We start from the raw sequence: 16,102 nt of genomic DNA, 5'->3' as shown, positions 1-16,102 counted from the left end.
TTTCTCCAGTGTGAACACGTTGGTGACTTCTTAAAGCACCTGATCTGGCAAAAGCTGCCCCACACTGATCACATTTGTACGGCTTCTCTCCAGTGTGAACACGTTGGTGACTTTTTAAATTACCCGATGCAGTAAAAGCTGCCCCACACTGATCACATCTGTACGGCTTCTCTCCAGTGTGAATACGTTGGTGCTTCGTTAAATCACCTGATGTGGTAAAAGCTGCCCCACACTGATCACATCTGTACGGCTTCTCTCCAGTATGAATATGTTGGTGCCTTCTTAAATCACCTGATATACTAAAAGCTGCCCCACACTGTTCACATTTGTACGGCTTCTCTCCAGTGTGAACACGTTGGTGACTCCTTAAAGCACCCGATTCAGTAAAAGCTGCCCCACACTGATCACATTTGTATGGCTTCTCTCCAGTGTGAACACGTTGGTGACTTCTTAAATTACTTGATTGCGTAAAAGCTGCCCCACACTGATCACATTTGTATGGCTTCTCTCCTGTGTGACTACGTTGGTGACTTCTTAAAGCACCCGATGTAGTAAAAGTTGCCCCACACTGATCACATTTGTACGGCTTCTCTCCAGTATGAATACGTCTGTGTTTCGTTAGCGTACCCGATTCAGTAAAAGCTGCCCCACACTGATCACATTTGTATGGCTTCTCTCCAGTGTGAACACGTTGGTGACTTCTTAAATTACTTGATTGCGTAAAAGCTGCCCCACACTGATCACATTTGTATGGCTTCTCTCCTGTGTGAATACGTTGGTGACTTCTTAAAGCACCCGATGTAGTAAAAGTTGCCCCACACTGATCACATTTGTACGGCTTCTCTCTAGTGTGAATACGTCTGTGTTTCGTTAGCGTACCCGATTCAGTAAAAGCTGCCCCACACTGATCACATTTGTATGGCTTCTCTCCAGTATGAATACGTTGGTGACTTCTTAAAGCACCCGATGTAGTAAAAGCTGCCCCACACTGATCACATTTGTACGGCTTCTCTCCAGTGTGAATATATTGGTGAATTCTTAAAGCACCCGATACAGTAAAAGCTGCCCCACACTGATCACATCTGTACGGCTTCTCTCCAGTGTGAATACGTTGGTGACTTCTTAAATTACCCGATTCAGTAAAAGCTGCCCCACACTGATCACATTTGTATGGCTTCTCTCCAGTATGAATACGTTGGTGACTTCTTAAATCACTCGATTCATAAAAAGTTGCCCCACACTGATCACATTTGTACGGCTTCTCTCCAGTGTGACTCTTCTTATGTCTCTTCAAGGTTGATGAAGTGGCGAGGATTTTCTCACACTGATCACAGGGGTAACTCCTGGGCCTCTCTTTGCCTTTACGTTTCTGTAAAAAAAGAAAGACTTAGATCATGTTGTCTGTTGACCTGTCAAAAGTATTTTCAGTTGTATTTAATAGCTTTCTATCATGTTGTTTGCAGTGAAATAATGAATCCTTATTTTCTACGGGTCATATTAACCATGTCCTGTCATCTTTACATCTAAGAACATTCAAATAAAAACATCTCGGTAGGTCAGAACAAAAGTGTAATTGGTGAAAGCTCCCGAAACAAAAACCCTTGCTGTAAGCACTGGACATCTCCCCTCGCGCATGCGCATGTCGAGTACTAATAACAATGTCACGTCACCCGTGACCCCTGCATGACCCCCGGAAGGGTATAATTTCAGGCGTCAGCATGGGATCGACTCCTCATTCTTCTCGCGTCGCGCGTTTGAACAAACTGACAGCCGCCTCGGCTGTTGTGCCTTTGGGCCTGCTGACACTACGCCCCCTGCAGATGTGGCTGAACAGCCTTCGCCTAGATGCCGAAAGGCACAGGCACAGATTGGTCAGGGTGTCGCAGGTGTGTATCCATACCCTGGCACCCTGGAAAGACAGGGCATTCCTGCTGGGGGGTGTGCCCTTGGGCACTATCCCCTCCTTCCGGGAGACGCAGATGCCTCCCTCTCGGGGTGGGGTGCTGTTTGGCGCGGCAGGCCTGCCCAAGGGCAGTGGTCTGCGCGGGACTGCACACGCCACATCAATGTGCAGGAGCTCCGTGCTGTACACCTCGCACTCGAGCACTTTTTTATCTCACCTGTGGGGGAGGCACGTACTGGTGGTTGGTCTCCCAGATCAACCACCAGGGAGGCACCAGGTCTGCACAGCTGCTGCGGGTGTCCCGGGGCCTTCTGACATGGGCCGCTCCTCGCCTCCTCAGCCTGCGGGCGATGTACCTGCCAGGGGACAGGAATCAGGTGGCGGACTTCCTGTCCCGACACAAGGCTCCCCCGGGAGAGTGGCGGCTTCATCCGGAGGTAGTGGGGACGATTTGGGTCCTCTTCGGCAGAGCAGTGGTGGACCTCTTTGCCTCGGGCATCTCGGCTCACTGCCCCTTCCGGTTCTCCTGGACAGAGGAGACCAGTCCTCTGGGTCAGGATGCCCTAGGGCACGAGTGGCCCGACGGGCTCCTATACGTGTTCCCCCCACTACCTTTGATCCTGCCGACGTTGCAGAGGGTCCTCCAGAGAGGTCCCAGGCTCCTCTAGGTGGCCCCCTTCTGGCCGGGGAAGCCGTGGTTCCCACTGCTCCGGAGGCTCTGCTGTGGCGCGCGCCCCGACCGGAGGGACCTTCTGTCCCAGCTGGGGGGTCAGATTTCCCACCCCGACCCCCGTCACCTTCAACTCTGGGTCTGGCCACTGTAGGGCCTGACCCGTTAGTGTCAAGCTGTACTGAGCCCGTCAGGGCTACCATCTTGAACGCCCATGCGCCCTCCACCCACCTCCAGTATGAGTGCAAGTGGAGGAGATTCTCTGCCTGGTGTGCGGACAGGGCAGAGGACCCTGTGCTTTGCCCTGTGGCCACGATCCTGGAGTTCCTTCAGTCCCTCCTGGATGGTGACCGTGCTCACTCCACTTTAAGGGTGTACGTGGCGGCCATTTCATCGCGACATGCCCTGGTTGAGAATGCCACCGTGGGGTGCCACCGGCTGGTTTCTCTCTTTCTCAGGGGGGCTCTGAGGCTGCGCCCCCTGAGCACCCCAAGGGCCCCAGTGTGGGACCTGTCCATGGTGCTAGGTGGCCTCTCTTCTCCACCTTTTGAGCCCTTGGCCCAGGTGGACCTGAAGTGTCTCTCTATGAAGACGGTTTTTCTCCTCGCTATGACATCGGCAAAGCGAGTTGGTGAGTTACATGCCCTGTCAGTCAGCGGGTCCTGCCTGGCATATTTGTCAATCTGCACAAGTACTAGACTATGATCCCATGCAATTATCAGGTTGGTATTAGACAGGTTGGCCAGCCTGTTAAAAATTCTACGACAAAAGCCTGGGTTATCAATGTTCTGCCCATAGATGTTCACTAACCTTACATGCGTGGAATACAGACATCCTGTCACAATAAGAAAACGACCATCTGCCATTACTGTCATTGACAGTGGGTCTTTTTTAAATTAATAATGGCCACTCCACAACCTTTACTTGAGAAAGTGGTTTAAAACAGTCCCTGACAAAAGTCTTGTTGGTTGGGTACAACTTGACCTTAAGTGCCCTTTAAATATATCAAACGAGACTGCTGATAAGCACACAGCGTGGTAAAGCCCACTGAGGCAGTTTTTGCAAAGACAACAGTCTTGTCGGCTTGTCATATGACGCATCCAATCATAGATTACAGCCTCACCTGTAATTGATTGAATCAATTAGTGGGTGTGTATAAAAAGAACCGCAGCACACCAGACCTTCACATCAACTGCAATTTGACTTCTGACAACATGACTAAGAGTCACCTAGAGACCAAATCGTTGATTATCAAATGGCTGAAGACCATATCCACTGCTAAGGTGGCTTACGCCTTCAATGTGTCTCAGCATCAAGTACAAAAAAGAAGAAAAAGATTTGAAGAGACCGGAGATGTTTTGGACAAGCCACGGTCCGGCAGACCCCGTAAGACAACTGCTCGAGAGGACCATTTGTTGGCTCGAAAATCCAAGGCCAGCCCCTTTTCCACTGCAGCAGAGCTCCTGTTGCAATTTAATTTGAAAACATTAACCTGCTGTCACCTCCAAACCAAGGTCCCTGAAAGTTTGAACCATGGACAGCGCAGCTGGGAGCATCAATGAGAGCTTTTTAGGGTACTGATGCGCAGCGCTTTGATGATGCCACAGAGACCAGAGCATTCTAGACAAACAACTTTGTTCCACCTCCCCTTTCCTCTGAATTTTAGATAGTAAATACATTCTTAAAATTTTGCAAGCCGACTTCCAGGGATTAAAGCCAAAAAAACATTTTTGACCGAAAAAATATTTTCAGGCCAGTTCATATCCCCCCGCCATCTATGCACTATTATGAAAAACATGTATTTTTCTTGCTTTAACATATATAAAGTGGTCTCCCCTCAGCCTGCCAACTCAGAGAATTAGGAAAGCAACAAAATTCAGCAGTGTCTGTACAGTCGCCCGGCTGAGCCGTCCCGTGTCATGTGGCTTCTACGAGCTGTTCAGATTCTGCTCCCGTCGTTACGTAACGACGGGAGCGATTTACATCGGATGGCCTCCGATGTGTGAAACCAATTACTAATTCCGCTGTCCGGAGCTTCCGCCATTTTTTCGTAGCAGTGTATCGCGTCATTCAGGCATAGATAATGAGGTTAGAGAATGGGAAGATAAAGGCCCAATCTCAATACTCCCCCTACTTTTCTTCACTCGCCCTTCTTTTCTCCACTCGCACTTCTTTTCTTCCCTAACCCCTAAAAAAGAAGGGGGAGATTTTAGGGCACTTGAGATCTAGGGCACTTGGCCCAGGTGCCTGTCCCATTTCTACTACTCCCCCTCGTTTCCATCCCTACCCTGATCAGGAAGCAGAGAGCCAAAAGCTGTTTTAATTTCAGCTGTAGCGCTGTTAATATGGCAATTTATTAAGTTTTAATATTTTTTCAGGTATAAAGGTAACCTTAAGATCCACAACCTGGGCTCAGTTTATCCAAATAACGCCTGTTAAGAAATTTGACCCGATGTTTTCGGAGATGAGAATAGCCGCCGCCCCCGGGGAGCAGCCTCAGCTCACAGCCTGAGAAGAGACGTGTCCGCCGGGTCAAGCTGCTGCGTCGCCCCGGGAGAGAACTCTCTCCCGGGACGCAGCTCTGTTGAGAATTATGCTGGCTGAAATAAAACATTTAGGAAGATGTTGGTTTAATAGATCAAATCTAACAGTTGTAGCTACGCCTGTTAAGAAATTTGCTCCGAAATTTAGAGATTTCTGTCTGCCGGCTCCGGAGTTTAGGTCCGCGTTAAATCGACGCAGAGTCTACGGCGTAGGGTACGGCGTAGGGTACGGCGTACGGGCGCGTCGCCACGTACATCGACGCAGACCTTACGGCGTAGGTTACGTAGGCTCTGTGTTGGTGTAACGCGGAACCATAAATCCCTTTATTCTGGAGTGATCTTCCGCAACTTTATCTGAAAGTGTGTAAATTACCCAGATAACAGCTGGATTACTTTGTGGTTTCTGAAGACTATTATATCAGAAACATCCAAAACAAATCTGACGAGTCACAGGATTATTTCTCTGTATTTCTCTGAGGCGAGTCTGCCTGTTTGCCTTCGGTCGGCGAGTCAAATCGACGCAGAGCCTACGGCAAAAGCATTCTGGGAAATTTTCATACCCCCTCGCTCGCCAAGTCAGCATCTGAAATCCCTCGATTTGAAGGGGCTATTCTCAGCCCCTAGCCCTCGTTATGCCCCCTCCCCCTTGGTGAAAAGAGGAATTGGGACACCACTACCTTCACGGGAACGCGCAAAAGTTAGGGTTAGTGAAGAAAACGAGGGCGAGGGGGAGTATTGGGACGCAGCCAAAGACATGGCTAAGAGGCTGAATTTCTAATTTATTTAGCAAAAACAATCAAAAGCTTGTTTTTAAGACATTCAAGGCCTGTTTAAAATAGGTATTAGATGCCACAATAGGTCCCTTTAAGAATGGCCCCTTTTCTGCTGTGCGGCTGCTTCCCAAAGGTTTCAAGTAAAAAAGTGAAATGCTGTATTAGCCCTTCTGTTTTGTAATACAGCATTTAAGATATAAGAAGACTTTAACCAACACTATTTAAATACTAAATTCAACTAAAGGTGAAACAAATATCTTATTTCCCACTACATTCAAAGTGAGATATTTCAAGCCTTTATTTGTTATAATTTTGGTCAGCAGCAGCAGCAGCAGCAGCAGCAGCAGCAGCAGCAGCAGCAGCAGCAGCAGCAGCAGCAGCCTGCTACGTAATAAACTGCAACTCAACCACCAGGCCAGGCCCGAGCTCCAAGGCCCCAAAGTCAGCTTAGCCACCAGGCCCCAACACCAACTCAGCTACCAGCTCATCCACCACCTGGCTGATACCATCCCATCCACCAGGTTAGGCCAAGGCCTTGTCTGCAGCAGCTGTAGCTGCAACCCATCCACCAGCTGATATTACACACGACAAAAACTGGAATTACAGTGACTGGGAGTAAATCGACACGGACACAATGCCATGCAAAGGCTGCTGTAACTATCTGCAGAAGTTTGCCCTACTTGAAACAACGATCTTTCGTCTTTCGAATAACTCCTCATTGCCATCGAGTCAAAATGCTAAGGTAGCATCCGCCTCTAACGTGAGTATGAATCTAGCGTCACCAAACGCAAAGCTAAGGCTAGCGCCCAGAGACAATGCTAACCCAAAACTAGCCCCGGTAAATAACACAGCTAAGATTGTTAACCGGAATGCGAGCGGGCCAAAGCCGAATGGATTAGTGATTCCCGAAACCACGATTGCCTCGAAAAGACCAGAAATTAACTCAGCAACAGGCTGGCCCTCTCTGGCTTCCAGCCGGCAGTGTTTTGCTGAAGCTAATGATCAGCCTTGGGCTAACGTTACTAGAGGAGGCTCTATGGTGTTTCCTCCACCGCTGCTCTTACAGCTGGATAACCGATTTGACCCGCTGCTACACGAGACTGGATCACCGCCAGCCGTCCGGACGCCGCAAGGAGAGCCAAGCTAACACTACTACTACAAGGCTTTCGGGGAAAAACAGGCCCATACAGCATCAAAACAGCACGAGTTTACAGTCAATAACAACCCTGATTATCGCCGAATTTACAGTCAAAAACATTAAGATTAATAAGAGAAACTCCAAAACATATTGCTTCCCTCATGACATGATCTGTGACATAACAGGAAAAATCACAGAGCTACTGGCAATACACCAAGCTGTGACCTAGATCGTTTTTCATATTGGAACAAATGATACAAGCAACAATCAGAGATACTAAAAGCTGACTTTATCGAACTGCTAAAGATACTAGTCTCCTTGGACATTGAGGCTTATATCAGTGGTCCCCTACAATCTAACCGGGGCAAAGCTCGATTCAGCAAACTTCTAGGATTAAGCACCTGGCTCTCCACTGCCTGTACTCTACATAAAGTGAACTTTATTGAAAACTTCAATCTGTTCTGGCAGCGCAGTTACCTCTTCAGTTAGGAAGGACTGTATCTCTTTTTTTTTTTTTTTTTTTTTTAAACCTTGTCTGCACACATATTAATGGTTGATACCATGCTGGTAAAAACCTAAGGCATATTGTAGGACGGCGAGTGCTACGGGGCCCAACTGACAGGATAGAAAGGACAAGGAGTTTAGTGCAGAACCCTTCACCAGAAACGCTCAAACACCCACACACGTGCTTCAGCTCCTTCACAGCAGCAGCCTCTTCTCCCAGCAGAGCCATGCCTTATGAAGGCAGGCAGGGTGGAGAGGTTGATGGGACACACCTGTGACCCAATCAACCAGAGTGGCAGCACCTCCACCCTGCCACACATATATATGTGCATTATTACTATATATATATATATATATATATATATATATATATATATATATATATATATATATATATATATATATATATATATATATATATATATATATATATATATGCATACACATACATATATACACTAGGGATGCAACGGTTCTCTGTATAAAACCGTGTGTGTGTGTGTGTGTGTGGCTATGTGTATGTCTATGTGTTTGCATGTATGCATGTATGAATATATGTATATGTATATGTGTGTGTGTGTGTGTGTGTGTGTGTGTGTGTGTGTGTGTGTGTGTGTGTGTGTGTGTGTGTGTGAGTCCTATCAAAGCTCCACCTAAAGTGTATCTATAGTGGGGGAGGGGGGGAAGGCAACTCTGCCACCCGCGAGACCAGAGGCCGACAAGGAGGAACCCGGAACCCGGCCGAGGAGACCCGGGGCCCCCACGACACGGTAAGAAGCAGCCAGGGATCCCACGGCGGCGGACCGCGACCCAGTAGCCAGGCACATTAGTGAAACGATCGTTCACTTTGTGAGACAAGCGCCAAATTTTGCACAAAGTATGTTCTAGGTCTACATTTTCAAAAAAGCCTGTTAGCCACGCAAAAAAAAACAATATGGCTGCCATTTTTCAAAATGGCTGCCACAAAAGCCGTTTTTATATGTTTTTTGACCTGGAATGTGATTGGAAAATCCCATTTTGAGTATTCTGACATGAGACTATAATCTTGGGACTCCCCACCCCCTCCCCCATTAGCCATGCAAATAACAATATGGCTGCCATTTTCCAAAATGGCTGAAGGCAAAAGACAGTTTATATGGTTTTTGACCTGGATTGTGATTATATAATTAGATTTTGATTGTTTTGGCATCAAATTATAGTCCCCCCCCCCTCCCATTTCTGTATCACATTTTTTCTAATCATCACAATTGCAGGCCAGCACGCAGCTCCCAAAGCTCCGGCCTGCAAACATGCACAAAAGAGAAAAAAGGAGGGCCAGCACAAGAAACTACAGGAACGATGGACAAAAATGTTGGCTATGAGATACTTATAATAAATAAAAATGGAAATGGAGAAGAGAGGAAGGGAAGAGGAGAGGAGAAGAAGGGTGAGAGGCACCGTCCAGTGGATCACGTCGGTGCCCCCCTGCAGCATAGGCCTATAACAGCATATCTACCACGAAGCTATATTTGAGACTAACTATTATAGTCTTGTTCTATAGCTGCAACTATGACTACTGACTCTAGCACACTAGAGTTTACACTACCTAGAGATTTACCAACACCAGCTAGAGGTTTACTAAACACTAACTATAGGCTTTACTAAACAGAAAGGCTTTAAGTTTAGTTTTAAAGGTGAAGGTGGTGTCAGCCTCCTTAACCCAGATTGGAAGTTGGTTTCATAGTAATGGTGCCCGATAGCAGAATGCCCGCCCTCCATATCTACATTTGGATACTCTAGGAACTACGAGTAAACCTGCACTCCGAGAACGGAGAGCTCTGCCAGGAACATAAGGCACTATCAGGTCTTGCAAATAATGCAGAGCTAAGCCGTTTTGGTCTTTATACGCAAGTAATGCAATTTTAAATTTTAAATTTCACCAACACGCTTGGCGTGTTCTTTTCACATGTGAAGCAGAAAGAAAGGACCCTGCTGTTCCAGAAGAAGCCACGCCCGCCTCTACAAGAGCTCCTATCCACCCACTGTCCTGGAGCAGGGTACCAAGAGATCTCAAGGCAGCCATCTCTATGTGGAGACCCCCAAACATAACAAGTTGATCTTCACCATACAGTTCAGGCCATTGCCACTGCAGTTGTTTTGCAAGTGCATAGATTGGTTGGTCTACAGTTATGACAGGGACCTGATCTGGATTCAGGTATTTAATAGTATATCTGATTTTGTCCATGGTATGTTTTTCTGTGGCAACTGAATGGGAGTACACAAACAAGGCAATCTGGCAAAGACTGGTGTGAGACTGGGGCTTAAATACTGCTGGCATGATTGCCAGTGATTGTATGCAGGTGTTCACACTTTACAGACAGGGAGCAGAACTAGACACACCCACACCCAGGCCAGACTGTGACACTAGCCCCTTTCACACAGAGATTCCGCAATATTGGTGTAAAGAAGTCCTGCCAATACGCCGCCTTTGTTGGTTCACACAGAACCATACAACGCCGGCATAACGCCGCTCCCGTCTGTAAATTCACACAGCATGCCGGCGTTCCGCAATCAGAGGCGTGACGACAGCGTCAGCGTCTAGTGGCATGCCGGCATGCCGGCTGTGTCATTCACACAGACCCCGTTTCGGCTCTGTGACTACCTCCGCTGCCGGCTTATTGGTGGGGCCACTTGGCCCCCCCATTCCGCCTCCGTGACTTTCACACAGAACAGCGAGGCGGCTTAAAGGCGCAACGTTCCCGCCTCGAACTGGCTGTGTGAAAGGGGCTACTGTAAGCACTTTCAGTGGTTCTCAAACTTTTTTGACCCTGACACAAAAGATAAATTTGAAGATTGCGTGGGACCCAAAATAGTGAAAACAGATCTACAAGCTCACAACGTGTCACATCGCATTATGAGCTTGTAGATCGGCGATCATGATAAACATTTTTTATAAATGTTTTTGTTTTTTTTAGATTTTAATCCGGTTAAAATTTAGAAACTTTCTGATCGAATTGCAACAGAAAACAGATCAAATTTGTCAAAATTGGCCCACCATCTTGAAAACTGGAAGCCATATTTCATTTGTATTGACATCATAGAATTTGTTATGCCAAAACACATGCATTTGGATAAAGAGATCATTAAAATATGTTCAGCAATTCAAGTTCTACACTGACAACCTTGTTTTAGCTTTCATAAGACAGCCATCTTGAAAAACGGCCGCCATCTTGGATTTACAGGTGGCTAATGGGCTTTTCTGCATAAGTAGGTACAAGGCAATGTTCATACAAAATTTGGTGCTTGTCTCACAAAGTGAACGATTCTCCTAAAAACCTGACTTTCCCTCACTACAGGGAATCCCCGGCCACCCGGTCCGGGCCAGACACGTGGCCAGGAGGCCCTCACCCTCCAGGCCAACGACCCCCACCCGGCGAGGGGCCAGCCTGCCCGGAGAGACAGAGCCAGTGTTATTAAAACCGTGAGTCGGGGAGTGCCGGGCCACACGGGACAGTGTGGCAGTTTAGAAAAACAATGTATTTGACTTCGGATACACCAGCGGTGACACGGATGGTATTATGCGCCTGTTTTCCCAAGGGTAACACTGGGATAGGGGAGGAAAAAAAAGGCATCTTCAAACTGTGTATAAATACGCAGTGTCAAGGTGCAAAAACACCTCAGCACACAGAGCAAACCACATCATCACAAGACTTGCATGTGGGTATGGGGGGGAGGGTTACTGGGGGGGGATCCCGGCAGCGTGCATCAAAGTGATCGCCGCGGCTTCGTGGCGCTTGAAACTCGGAGACTGTGTTGGGGGGGCTGATAAGAGGGAGGGCCGGGAAGGCATTGAGAATGAGGGAGGTGTGGTTATCAGCAAGTGTGTGTGTGAGTGGTAAGTCCGTGAACTTTGCCCCAGAGCTGCTCCTCAGCCAATGTCCTTGATGTTATCAGACGGCCCGGTACAGTTCTGATACGGTCCAGATGTCCTGGGAAGGATGAGGGCTAGTGGGGGCAGAGCACCTTGTTTTCATTCCTCCAGGGAGATTGTGACTGGAGGTGCCTCCAGGGCCGCTCTGTCAAGGTCAGATTATAGAATCAACAATTGCATTGAAAAAAAACAGACGGATTCCAGTAATTTTCCGTCTGCCTTAAATCTCTGGTTCATCAATGGCGACTCCAAACAGGATGCTCCAGCTTCGGAGTTCCCCACCTCACCACCTGCAGAAGCTTCCAGCTACAGCCCTCCCCCCTCCATATCTCCACCCCCCTTTTATCTTCCTCCTCCCTGCTCTCATCCCCCAATCTTCCTCTAACGCCATTTACAGCTACATGAACAAGCTTGTTTCACTGGCAAACAGAGATGTCTTCAGTATTCACATTCATTACTCAGGTAGAAGTTTAGATACTCGAGTTTAAAAATACTCCTGTAGAAGTTGAAGTATCAAATCAAGTTTTTTAGTAAGTAAAAGTATAAAAGTACTGGTTTCAAAACTACTTAAAGTATAAAAGTAAAAGCAATGTAAGGGGGAAAAAAGCAATTAAGAACAAAAGCCATTGAAAATGAAGCATCTTAGTATAATGCAAATATATTAAAGAACCATATATGTGTACTATTGAGCATTAACATGTGTTTCAGAGAGCAGGAGATATGATGACTAGTTGTCTTAATGGTGCAAAAAGTCAAACTTCAGAGGCATATTATCATTTATCCTAACCTTTATTGGAATGTACATCCAAGTTTAGTTGCAGGAATCTGAGGGAACGGATGTAAGAACAAAACTGGACAAGAACATCTGAAACAACCACAACCAAATTCACTCTATCCTGATGGAGCAATTTAACTGGATAGTTTTTATTAAAGGCCGAAATGAAATAGAGTAACAAGGCTGTTTTTAAAATGTAAGGAGTAAAAAGTACAGATAATTGCGTGAAAATGTAAGGAGTAAAAGTAAAAAGTCGTCTGAAAAAGAATTACTCCAGTGAAGTATAGATAATCAAAATGTCTACTTAAAAGGAGCATGAGGCTCCTTTTAAGAAATGAGACTCTCTAGCGCCACCCTTCACCACGACGGCCGTTGGGGGTACTGCAGCCAACAGTGAAGCCGGCACGGGAGAACGGGGAGAACGCACATGCAGCGTCATGTGACGTCACATCCACAGGACAGCGCGGGAAATTCGGGACCGAATTGCAGCACATTTTGCAGCACACAGCCTGTTCAAGGCAATGGAGAGATACACTAGAGCAGCCTTTCTCAACCGGGGTGTCGCGGCACCCTGGGGTGTCGTCTGACTGCTTCAGGGGTGTCGTCAAAAAATTGCCTATTCTGACATTTCATATATAAATACCGTATTTTCGCGACCATTCGGCGCGCCGTGTGGAAAGGCGTACCCTCAGTTTTGTGTGTCATTTCTGTATTTAAAACACACACACGGCGCACTGACCGAAAAGGCGCCGTCTACAGACACACACAAACACACACCCGCGCGCCGCAGAACACACACACAACAAGCACACAAGTGTGCGTATTTAAAAATAGAGCGGGAGCAAAACTTAGTTTGATTGTACTTTATTTCAGTTTTTACATTAATCAAACCCATCGAAGTCCTCATCCTCTGTTTCTGCATTAAAGAGCTCCGCTAAATCAGCTGTGCCAGTCCGAATTCCTCGCTGTCAGATTCACTTTCCGTGCCGTGCGGCGCCTCGGAAATGCCGGCTTTTGCGAAATCTCGCAAAATAGTCCCAGCAGAGTTATCGTGTTCAAGTTATTGATACAAAATAAATGGGACATATATATTTACAGTCAGAGCGATGCAGTTTGGTTTTTAATTATATTTTACTCTGGGGTGTCGTGAGATTTTATTCACTTTTGAAAGGTGTCATGACTGAAAAAAGGTTGAAAAAGGCTGCACTAGAGGAATCATTCTTTTGGGTTTGGAACGCTTCATCTGACATTATTACTAGAAAACTTAAAATGTATACGGATTTTTTTCATAAATCTTGCCACAATCCGGCCTCAAGCTCCTTTAAGTAAGGTATCAAAGTATTTGTACTTCGTTACTTGACACTTCTGCAGGCAAATGCCAGTGTAGACAGCCAAGGACATCACCATTTACAGCCGGCATGAACAAACTTGCTGCTCAGGCTAACGCCAGTCTTGCCAGCCCTCGCCGCCCCCATCACCCCCCCTCCAACCTTCACCCCCCACCTTCAAAACCCCCTCATCCACTCCCACTACCCCCCCACACTTCACCCCCCCTTCCACCCCTCGAAAAAAACAAAACAAAAAACTCTAAGACAGCCAAAGACACTTCCCCCTTCTCTAAAGACAAGGTCACACAGCAACCCAGCTGTGAAGCCACTCTAGCTATCCCCACCCTGATTACTTCTAGACCAAACAATATCCCCTACGCACGCTCTGTTCCCAGATCAAGCCATGTATCTGTTTCCCTGAGACAGCCCGTGGAGCATATGTCACAACCAGTACTCGAGTTGAGGGGGGATGAGGGGGATGGCATCCCCCCCTGAAATAAAAACAGCCAAAATCACCCCCCTCTGAAATAAAAACGGTCCAAATCATCCCCCCTGTAAAACTGACATCCCTCCTTTCCATCCCTTATGTCACTTCATCAATGAATGTGGTTTTACTGCTATTTCAAAATTTAGACTCATCACCAGAAAAATAACACAAGAAAAATAACTTATTTGACAATTTTCACCTGTTTCAAGTAAATTTTCACTTGAAATAAGTAGAAAAATCTGCCAGTGGGACAAGATTTATCTTATTACAAGCAAAAAAATCTTGTTCCAATCTTGTTTTTCTACTTATTTCAAGTGAAAATCTACTTGAAACAGGTGAAAATTGTTGTTTTTTTCCAGTGATGAGTCTTAAATGTAATGAGATTTTTTTTTACTAAAATGAGACATTTTAACTAGAAATAAGACAAATATTCTTGTTAAGATTTTGAGTTTTTGCAGTGATCCATTTTACTTATCCTGTGGAAGGACAGAGTCATATTGATAAGTTCAGAAACTGATAATTTTCATAGTGTATATATATTTATATTGTCTGTTTCTTATTTTGTTTTTACATAGCTTTTTCATGTGTGCACTTTTATGGAGCTGCTGCTTAATTTCATTATATTATTATAATGACAATAAAGGCTTTCTATTCTTTGTTTTAATGTCTAGGTGGCATTTGTGTGGGGGTGTGTGTGCTGTGTGTGGGTATTAATGTGAGGATGTGAAAATGCATCAGTAACATCATCAGCAGCAGCAACAGACCTCTAAACATCAGAGTAGGAACTTATTTAGTTTCATTTTTAAAGTTAAGATTGAATCGCTCTCCCATTTAAAATATATAATTAGATCTTATTTGATCCCAAGTTGATTTTAAAGTTCTTTTATTAGTTTATAAAGCGCTACATGGGCTTGCATCAGAGTATATTTCAGAGATGTTTTTATTCTTTGAACCAGGAAGGAACTCAGATCCTTTGGCTCTTCCTTTTTAACTACATGAATACTTTATTATTACACACTCAAAAGGTTCCATATAAAATACATAATAAAAATTACAGGTCACACATTAAAATACATGCAAACACCTGTTCCAATGTTTCCATAGTCCAGATGTGTAACCTCGTATCACTGTTTGATGTTAGTGAGTGCAGTTAGTACAGGACTGTCTCAGAAAATTAGAATATTGTGATAAAGTTCTTTATTTTCTGTAATGCAATTAAAAAAACAAAAATGTCATACATTCTGGATTCATTACAAATCAACTGAAATATTGCAAGCCTTTTATTATTTTAATATTGCTGATTATGGTTTACAGTTTAAGATTAAGATTCCCAGAATGTTCTAATTTTTTTAGATAGGATATTTGAGTTTTCTTAAACTGTAAACCATGATCAGCAATATTAAAATAATAAAAGGCTTGCAATATTTCAGTTGATTTGTAATGAATCCAGAATGTATGACATTTTTGTTTTTTTAATTGCATTACAGAAAATCACAATACTCTAATTTTCGGAGACAGTCCTGTATTGTAAGTCAGTGTGCTTTGGTCCTGCAGTTTTTATTTTTATGCTTATTTTTCAGTCAGAATATTAAGCACTTTGTATTTCATGTACCTGGATGAAATTTATTATACAAATAAAATGTAATTGATGAACACTGACCTGCAGACCAGCAGCTTTAGTCCTGCTGGACGAGGAGTCCTGGTCCTGGTCCTCGTCCTGGTCCTGTTTCTGGTCCATCTCCTGGTTCTGGTTCTGATCCCGATCTGCCTGCTGGAAAATGTGGGATTAAAGTACCAGAGACATAAAATGATCGTAAACCGTCAGAACCAAAATGACAAGTCCATCGGTTTCTCTACAGACTCATTTAACAGCGGGTAAAACGACGCAGAGCCTACGCCGTAGGTTACGCGGCGACGCGTACCCTACGGCGTAGGCTCTGCGTCGGTGTAACGCGGAACCATAAATCAGCCTTAACAGGCACTCACGGCTCGGTTTCGTCGTTCAATCTTCTCTCGGTCGAATTCCAGACAAACTGAAGCGTCTGGTCTTTTTCTTCTTCTTGTTCTCTGT

At 45.4% G+C, this 16,102-nt stretch overlaps 1 pseudogene; it reads right to left on the bottom strand.

Annotated features, from left to right (window-relative positions):
* Positions 1–236: 236 nt before the first annotated feature.
* On the bottom strand, positions 237–15,794 carry LOC133418546 (zinc finger protein ZFP2-like; annotated as a pseudogene).
* Between the last annotated feature and the right edge of the window lie 308 nt (positions 15,795–16,102).

This window comes from Cololabis saira, chromosome 18 (assembly GCF_033807715.1).
Source record: "Cololabis saira isolate AMF1-May2022 chromosome 18, fColSai1.1, whole genome shotgun sequence".
Taxonomy (NCBI): domain Eukaryota; kingdom Metazoa; phylum Chordata; class Actinopteri; order Beloniformes; family Belonidae; genus Cololabis; species Cololabis saira.
This window is presented reverse-complemented; position numbering and strand designations above follow the sequence as displayed.